The following is a 10,510-nucleotide window of genomic DNA, read 5'->3' on the forward strand; positions in this document are numbered from 1 at the left end:
CAATGCTCAAAGATAACATTTTATATATTACTATTTTTATTTTATTGTTTAATTTGTTACTCATTAATTTTATATTATATTTCGAGATTTTTATATGATTGTTATTATTTATTTATAATTTATTTTTAAATAATGCACAAAGCTAGGAACAAACACATGATTTGATTAGTTATTATACCAGCATTCAAAGGTTGGATATCTACTATTATCTAAAGTTTGGTGTAGTGTCTATTTTTTTTGAATATTTAAATTTTCATAATAAACTATTTAATTTTTTAATAATAATGTTTGGTGTAATGTTTAACTTTTTTACCATTTAATTTTTCACAATAAACTATTTCAATTGATTGAAGGTCATCAAATTGTTTAAATTTTTCTATATACCATATCAATAAGATTTATCATATCATTTTCTTAATTATGTTGATTTGATGTTTCATATGTGTACGTGGGGTTGGGTATTTTTTATATGTGAATTATAATAGATGTGGTATTATTATTGATTTATGTATCATATATGTTGATTTGATGTTTCATGTGTATGTGGGGTTGGGTATTTTTGATATGTGAATTATAATAGATGTGGTATTATTATTGATTTATATGTAATCCGATATAAGTGTTAGTTTATGTGTGAAACATGTATTACATAGAGTATAAGTATTATTTGACATAATGTAGATCATCATTTTTTTTTCCCTATGTATAAAGTACAATGTTATATAATGATTTTGATATAAAAAATTAGTTAATGTGAAGTGACATGAATTAGTATGTGATATTATAAAGAAGGTTTATATTATTATGAGAAATAAAAACAATTTAGAAGATAATTTATATTATCATATAAATAACGGATTTTACTAGAGCAAATAAATTAGTAAAATGTATTAGCAAAAATTGAAAGAATATATATAGATTACATAACATTTTGAATAGAGCATGAGAGCCCACATATTTTTATTTATTTTTACATTTGGTTTTTATTCGCTTTTTTCTTCCATCAATTCTCATAACTAGTTGTTCTTGGAGTTTTATAAGTACAAATTCAATAACAAAATATTCCAATTTTATAAAATTTAACTCCTATTACAAAATTTATCAAACAATAGAGATTTAACATGCATTGAAGTTAAGCTCTTCCTCATTTGGGTCCATAATTATCAGGGGCTTGTTCAAGTTAAGCTTAACTATCAGGTGACTAACTAAGTTAACTAATGATGACGATGGGACTGAAATTGTGGCAAATCGAGTCTCCTTGAGCTGATTTTCATCCAATTTCTTCCGAAGATAATTAATCTCGTCATTCTTCCTTTAGATCAAGATCTTGTGCTCTAACATGATTGCCATTATCAAAGAGAACACCATCACAAGTTGGTTTGTCTGCATATCGAGGGCCATGAAAATTTCTTGAAGTTCCCATAGTTCCTCATTAATGGTTTTCCTCCTCGCCACTTGTCCCCTTTTGATTTTGTCTCGTGTTTCCATCCTGCCATCTTTGACCTTGCTATGAGTCTAGAATCTTGGATGCAAACTAACTAGAAAAATGACTTGAATTTTTACTTGAATTTTATCTTCATCCCAACTCATTCTGCTAGACAATGGCCAATGAAGATGGATAGGAACCCATACAAATTTATGCTTCTTGTACTAAAATATAATTAAATTCCTCATCAAATCAAATGAGTCAGGAGGGAATGTTTTAGAGCTTGCACGAGTGAGACACCTCATCCCAATTCCTCCCATGATTACCAATTGATGAATTCTAACATAGCAATGCATTAGACTCCTTGTTTCCCATGAACAATTTAATTCATGTGCTACTTTGGTGCATCAGGTGTACTTCCCCAGCTTCTTAGCACAACCCGAGGGGGATGACATACCAGGATTTGTGGATGAGATTGCTTTAACCCGCCCTTGACATGACAAAAACACCTTGCCACCTACCCTTCTATCCTTTGCCTCTCGTAGTTCACTTGCTCGACAACTTGCATGATCAATTTCCATTGCTTTTCTCCTTATTGTAGGGATTCAAGTTGGATCATAGTTCTAGTTGGACTTCATGGAACTGAGTGGAAGGTCAAGGTTCCATCCACCAACATGGTCCCATAGTTTCTCATTGTTGTTTGATTTGCAAAACTGTTAGGTTTTGAATTCAATTCTCTTAACATGTTAAATGCTTTATATTTTGTGGATGAGATTAGACACTCTATAATCCTTTTATGGATTAAAAGAAATCTCAAATCTGTTGGATTTGTGTTTAGGTTTAAGTGGTAGATGATATTGTTAGAGTTTCCTATTATAATTATGTGGTTGATTGAAAAGTTTTGAGCTAAATTTAATTTTTACCATAAAATGTATCATTCTGCTAGTTGAACCGAGAGGCTCATTCTACAACCCAATATGATGTGTAATGCTATCTGTCCATCATCAAAATTAAAATTTTATTCATATTGGCCAAAATAATTAAAAAAAAAAATCTAAAAAAAAATATACAAAACATTTAAATAATATCTATTCATCAAAAATCTGGAAATCAAAAAACTGAATCTCCATCACTCATATTAAATCCATATTTAAAATGGATATACACTAATTATTAAATGTGTTGCCTAAACTCTATACCATTTTTTTTCATTTATCTTTAGAACAATAAGTATTCCATTTCACTGGTCACTTTAATTAATATGATTTAAAATAAAATGTAAATAATATAAAAATAATATAAAATTATTTATTAAAAATAATATAAAATAACAAAGGGAACCTGAGACGGGTTCGTGACTTGACAGGGAAGGGTGTATTTTTTCATGGTATAAATGATAATGACTTCTATCTCAAGGAATTAACCTAACAGTATAAAATATCTTTTTCGAAAGTGGAGTATATATTGACTTATGAAATTAAGCTTTATTATTAAATATATAAACTTTTCTTGAATTGGCAGCGGACAATTAAATGTGTAAATTGACATCTAACAATTAAATGTAAAAATTTCCAACCATTACATAGACTTTTCCTTTTTTTTCAGAGAGAAAGCCGTTACAAATATCGTTCGTTCAAACATCTCCATAGCGTGGGGGTCATCAAATATGCACCTCCGCAGGAATCGAACATGGCTGGGGGGTGCGAAAGCCATCCGCCCCAGCCAATACATCATGCACGTCATGTGCTACATAGACTTTTCCTAAGTGAACATCTAAACATTATAGATAAACAAATTTTCTTGGTTGACACCCGACCATTATAAGAAAAAGGGAAGGATGACTATAAGGGGAAGGGTTACTATAAAGGGCATTTTCTCAATGGTACGATAACTTTTATTTTTTAAAATATTGTTATTTTATTTTATTTAAGAAAAAAATTATATATATATTGTTATTTTATTTTATTTAAGGAAAAAATTATATATATTGTTATTTTATTTTATTTAAGAAAAAAATTATATATATATATATAAATTAAAGGTTGTAATTTTTTTATCTTTTATAAATTAGATAAAATTCATTTTTCCACAATTAATTTGTAATTTTAATTATTTTTCTATAATCAATTTACAATCTCATTTAATTATTTTTTTATAATCAATTTACAATCTCATTTAATTTCTTACAATTTGGAAAAAATAGTTTTCACTATGTTTAATTTTAATTATTGCAAGTGGAAAAAAAAATTGTGCTTGGAACATGCATATTCTTAAAATTATTATAGATAAAATATTTATTATTATTATTATTATATATTTTATAAGTTTTATGATGGTTGTAAATACAAAATTTTGTGATTAAATGTGCACATTGATGCCTTCATATACTAAGTTTTGATTGTAACAAAAGTTCATGGTAATTCTTATCCTTATTTCGATTTTAAATATTAAAAAGTTAAACTTAAATTTTCATGTATCTTATTATATCTTTATTCAATATTAATTTTATATTTATATTTAGGCCGATAGGCCTTTCTATGCATCAACAATCGTCAACACTTTTACTTTGCTCCGTTGGATCAGGTGACACACTTTCAATCGTTGATTTGAAGTGTCACTGCTTTTTCTAAATATTAGTTGAGTTGCCTTACTTCTTTTTCCCATTCACTCTTGAAGATATTTTTACTGCTTTTTCCCTTCCAGTTGTTCTTGCCCTTCTTCTTCCCTGGCTTTTCCCTTTTCTTTTGCATTGGCTTGCCTTGTTTCTTGTTCAAGTTTATTTTCTGTCGACATCTACAGAATCTGAAATTATGAAAGTCCCAGGGATGCTTTAGCAATGCTTCTGACCACCATTCCAAAACAGCAGATGAGATCTTTAGCTTTGATGAACAGAGTCCACGACAGGAATCGGCTGTGGATGCCGGCCTTGACATGATAGATGTGTGTTCCATCAGATCCATGTCTGCTGGTGTTGGGGAGCTGATTGTTACACCCACCATATCATCTCAGAGTGCCCAGCAAAATCAACCGTTTGAGGATGAGAGGATGAAGAAAAGGCACAGCCATAAGATTCCCAGAAGAGGTTGTATGCACAGCTGTCTTCAGCATTTTATTATGTATGTTTATGAATGCCTTACACACAAAAGACCGCAGAGGAATGGTTGAAACGCAACTAGGTACAACATACTAGGTATGCTAATAAATTTCCGCTTACACCTGCTGATTCAATTATATTAATAGTGGTCTTTTTTCATTTTAATAACATGATGTTCCTATCCCCTGATAACCTCCGTGATTGATTGTCTGAGGTTTTTACAGGAAAATAAAACAGGCAAGAAGATGAAACGGTGGATGGTAATGGGAGCTTGGCAGCGTGAGAGCGGCCAATGCATGGCATGACTCAAAATTTTCAATGAGGCCCCTTAGTTTAGGATAGCAAAACATTAAACATATATCAGGAAAGAAATGTATGACCTTGACTTTGTTTGAAGTGCGAGAAACTAGATGCTTAAAAGAACTCAAGAAAGATGTTCATAACTTGATCTTCACTGTGGGAAAAACGTGCCAAAATTTTGATCATATAGAAGTTTTTAAATATTTTTGTGTATCACTATGCGCTAGTGTGTTGGTGTTGAATGACAGGTCGTGCAAGTTATATGGTATTCAAACTACTCAAAAAGAAAAAGAAATAGAAAATGTCTTATTCTTTTCTCTTGTTATTTTAAAAAACTTGTAATAATTTAATTCAAGTTTTTTCATTTTACGCTATAAACTTTTTGCATATATTTTTTTAGAACTTGGGATAATCAAACTTTTTTAAGATGGCAGAATTAGAAAAATAGTTTATAATTCTAGAAATGAGGTATATTGGTTTGGAATTTTTATGGTTTTTTGAATACTGAGATAGATACAATGCTTTGAGAGTCTATTTGGACAATTAGATCATATAGACTAGTACACCACTAAAATTTGCAATTCTAAAAACTATTTTTTAAATATTAAAAAACTTTACTAAAAAACTAATTAGCTAAAAATAGTGAAATTACTTTTATATATATATATATATATATATATATATATGACATTGCTCCGTATTAAAATGATTATTGGTTATTAATACATTTTTAAATAAATATCAATATTATTTTATTTTACTTAGTCAAATACTTTATTTATAGTCCATGTTATTATTATTATTAAATGTTTCATATCAATGTTATATTAAGATTGAATCAATTAGGCTAAATAACTAGGTGAAAATGGGATTACTCCATTTGGATTACTCTAAAATTGTTTACCATATATTTTGGGTGTTTCATGAAATCTGGTGTACATGGTGTATGTTTAACCTTGGATGGTTTGAAATGAATTAACACCTAGAAAATATGGATAGAAGCAGGTATGCTTTTGGTTTTCAATATCTATGAGTTTTACTAATAAATTTGTACAAGGAAAAGTAACGTGGTAGATAATGGCTATGCATGGAACCCAGTTTTTTCAACAGTTTCAATCCATTATTTCTTTATTACGGTGAAGCCGTGGAAAAATCGCAAGGGCTTTAACCGTAGAGATAGTGCTTTTATTTTATTTGGCAGTTTATGCTGGATGGTTTTGCCCTGCCTATTAATTTTGCAACAGGGGAAGAGAAGAGTTCACCATGGAGGGATAATATAAGATGAGAAGCTTCGATTTCTGAATCTATTTTCTTTTCTCTCACTTGTTTCTTATTTCTTTATCTGTCAAAATCTGCCGCAGATGCGGATTTTGTCTCTCAAATCTTTCTAACACGTTATTTGAATGGCCTGCCATGAATCTAGACAGGTGAAAAAACACGCAGGACAATAATACCCGTGCAAAAGGATGTTCGTACACCACTTTGTGGCATTCATTTTATTAGGTAAGGTGAGTAGCGATTCTTCTTTTCTCAAAGAGAGAAATCATTCGGTCATTTTCGGTTCACTCTCTGCAAATTCTATCAACTTGATCATTTCTTGTTTAATTACTTGTCATTTTGCTCAATACCATTAGTTGAATGTCCAGAACCTATATTTATGAAGATGACCCATGCAAATAGGTAGATGAGAATGCCCAAGTAAACAGTTAAGCTGGTAGAAGATGAAGGTTAACATTAATTGATTAATTTGTTCAGTATTGCCCTCTATATATGCACCATGGCATTTTTAACTTATTTTGTTGCAGGGAGCCGTGGCTGTTTTGCCATATTCTTGATATAGCAGGGAAGGTTAAACCATTTTTGTTTATTATTTCGACCTCCCTCATGTCATGGCCACTGCTCCCCATCTCCCAGGTTACTAACAACACCTTTGCTTCATCAATGGTATATACGCATAACAATCTTATACATATAAATGTACGTAAATAGGTGTGGAGCACATGAGCGGAGACATGTTTGAAACCGTGCCCTCTGCGGACACCATATTCATGAAGGTAAGTCTTGAACTTGCTGAGCTGTCATGTAATTCAATTAGAATGAGCTGAGAGCGCGTTTTGACTATACAATTTGTTTGTGTGATTTCATCAGTGGATCATGCATGACTGGGGCGATGAGGACTATATCAAGATATTGAAGAGTTGTAGGAAGGCGATCCCAGAGACGACGGGGAAGCTCATTATTGTTGACGTAGTGGCGCTGGACTCTAATCACAGAGGCGGTGATAATAATAATGGTGGCCAGAAAGAGAAGCCGGTTCTGGATCCTAATTTAGTTCTAGTATTTGATCTGGTAATGGTGGCGCACTACTCTGGTGGGAAGGAAGGAACAAAGAAAGAATGGAAGAAGATTTTATTAGAAGGTGGATTCGGTCGTTATAAAATAATCACCATTCCTGATTTCCAGTCTGTGATTGAAGCGTTTCCTTCTTGATTATCTGCTCTTTATGGGTTCATTTTTAGTATTTACATTGTTAAAATGCAATCAAATTATTGTATTTACAAAATAAACGAAGATTTATCAAGGCCTTATGGAGACATGAAACATCCATAGCTAGTGATTTTCTTTAGTCTTACCTCGCACTCCCGAGAAGACAATGCATTAATGGGTCACGGGACACTACTCATCTCCTTCGGAGACATGGAGGATCTGTAGACAGTGCTGTCCTTTCCTCTTACCTCTCTCTGAGTGATCCAGTCCAAAAAAACAAGGTTTTCCACAAACCAATTAACTCTTCTAGAAAAATTCAACAATTCCAATTTAATAATCCTATCGGCCTCTCTTTGTACCTTTTGGGACAATTGCTAGTTATATATCTTTTTATTCTTTCTAACTCTTTCTCACACCAAGCCTTAGTATAAATTCTTTCCTTTGAAGGGTTATTTAAGTACTACGTTTCGTTTTCTACATGTCTTAGTTCTTAAAATTCATAAAACAATTCCATACCCATGGGCATTCTATGCATTGCAAATTTTTGGTCAAATACAATATTACTTTTTTAATTAGGTATTTTATCAAGATTATAATCAAAATATTTGCGATTGAATGTGATAAATGAGGTACTATTTTAAATACAAATTTTTGATATATATATATATATATATATATATATATATATGTATATATATATATATATATATATATGTATATATATATATATATAAATAGGTATTTTATCAAGATTATAATCAAAATATTTTCGATTGAATGTGATAAATGAGGTATTATTTTAAATACAAAATTTTTGATATATATATATATATATATACCATTCTGCCATTCTATCATGGTACATGGATGGCTATAAAGTCTAGTTTTATATTTATGTATTTCTTCCTCCATATGATAAACTTTAGTCTTATATTTTGATGAAAAGAGATCTGGTACAAGCCCAAAATCCCCTTTCTTATATAAAAACTCAAAACCTTGGACCTGTAGATATGGTCACAAAGTCCTGTCGGAAGCTTTCCTTAGGCTTTCAGCCTTATATAACCATGGATTTATATTAGAATCAGAAGCCACCTTTTGTCGGCGCTTTTAATCAACCCGCCACACATATAAACATATATGGAAATAACCAACCGAGCCTTTAATCAACCATCACCGAGCGCTTTAATACCGCAAGCCTTATATATATATCTTATATCTTAGACCCCACGGCCATATATCATATATGCACGGAAATCATTATAAAACAGCTCCAATTAACATCCACGGACTTCAAAGATTATATGGCCGCCTTCATGAATTTCGGCGGGTCCGGATTTCGCAGTCTTCAATAAACGCTTAAGGCCTAACCTCCGACGAGGTGCGGACCCGATGTACTTTTATACTCCTTTATATAATACTTCGGCTCCGGATTTCGGAGCTCGCCGCTTAACCGTGCCGAGGTTCCTTTCGGACCCGAAAGGATTATATGCTGTGGTATATATATTTCGGCGGGTCCGGATATCGGCGGTCGCCACAAATAAGAACTCCCTTCCTCCGAAATGACGGACCCGACGGCCCCTTCCCGAATCCTTCTATAAGGATTTCGGGTCCGGATCTTCTCGGCGATCGCTACCTCCGTAGCCTGATGTGCTATAAGGGTTCTGCGGACCCGATATGACTTTACACTCGGCTTTAATAGGGTTTCGGCTCCAATATATGTCGGAGCTTCGCACTGTTGAAGGCCATTTCGGATCCGATCTCCTTATATGCTGGCTCTATAATATAACTTCGGCTCCGGTATATGTCGGGGCTTCTACAAAACTGTTCTAAGCCTTTCTTCGATGCGATGTTGGATTCTGGACCCGATATGGGTCTGGACCAACCTTAATATAATTTCGCGTCCGCCCACTTCCGCTTAAGGGAAATCCTTAATCCCCTGTATAAACAGGATTATATACTATCTTCATAAAAGACTCAAAAGGCCGGTGGAAGCAGCAATTGAATAAAAACCACTCCGTAAGAATGAATTAAGCACCAAGACTTAATTAATCATTATACTGAAAGTATAAGGAAAGCTTTCTCTTTCTACACACATTGAATAAACACATAACGCAAGCATAGTCAACAAACTTCCTCTGTTTTGACATAGTTAGAAACATTGCATATATTATTATAAAAACATGAATTTATACTGAGAGACTTCGGTCTCATACATACACACACATACACTGGCACACAGGCCTAACAGTCAATGCTGCACTCTCACACAGGCCGACTACCTATTCTGGTGCCTCTCCTCTCACAAGCCAAATTCTCTCCTCTGGTGGCTCTCTCCCTCTAGTGGCTCCTCTTTGCCTGTAGGCTTACATTCATATAATAAACATTGGTATCCAAAGCCTAAAGCTTCTGCATGCATACATATATGGCAAAAGCCTCTTGGGCTTTATTCTATCTTTTCTCTGTTTTAAAACAGAAAAGCCTCCTTATCCACTAATGATCCACATTCATTGCTTTTATGCCTAAATTCTCTCCCTTACTTCCAAAATCATGGGAATATTCATGCTCTTATTTATTTATTTGAGAGCATTTAATTTAAATCACACTTAAAATACTACTTAGGAAATTAATTCCTAAAATGCATGACCCCCCTATGTCTATTATTTACAATCATTTCCTTTGGGTTGAATGCTCCCGCATCATATTTATATGTATTATTCCCATTTTTCCGAGGCTCTTACCAAGCCAAGTCTTGTTTCCTCTTTTAAAATTTGCTTTAAGTACTCCCTTTTTCCTTTGGTGTGTTTTTTTCTCAAGTCTATCTCACCGATTCCATACAGCTCTGTTTTTTAGGGAGGTGACATGTTTATTTATAAATGTGTATTTTTTCAATGGTCCAAATGAAAATATTTAATCACAAAATGTGGAAATATATTATTTATTATGAGGTGCTTTTTTAAATATATATGTATTGAATTATTTATGTAATTTTTAATGATTTATGATTGCAAAAGGTTGACTCAAGTAAAAATATCACAATTAATTTTGTGTTAATAATTTAGGGATTTTTTCTTACAATGTTGGGTATATGTTATATTTTTTTGTATAAGTATCTTTATGTGTTGTATGTTGCATCAGGCATAACAAGGGGTTGTAACGGGGTACAAGACTTTCTTATGCAAGGGTTCAGGGGCAATATCTTTGAA

General features: G+C 32.4%; 1 pseudogene; it reads left to right on the top strand.

The window, feature by feature from the left end:
- Positions 1-6,820: 6,820 nt before the first annotated feature.
- On the top strand, positions 6,821-7,310 carry LOC149247615 (xanthohumol 4-O-methyltransferase pseudogene; annotated as a pseudogene).
- Positions 7,311-10,510: the final 3,200 nt, after the last annotated feature.

Source organism: Pinus tabuliformis, chromosome 7 (genome assembly GCF_031772625.1).
Source record: "Pinus tabuliformis cultivar Carrire ecotype Pingquan chromosome 7, CPIR1, whole genome shotgun sequence".
In the NCBI taxonomy this organism is placed as follows: Eukaryota; Viridiplantae; Streptophyta; class Pinopsida; order Pinales; family Pinaceae; genus Pinus; species Pinus tabuliformis.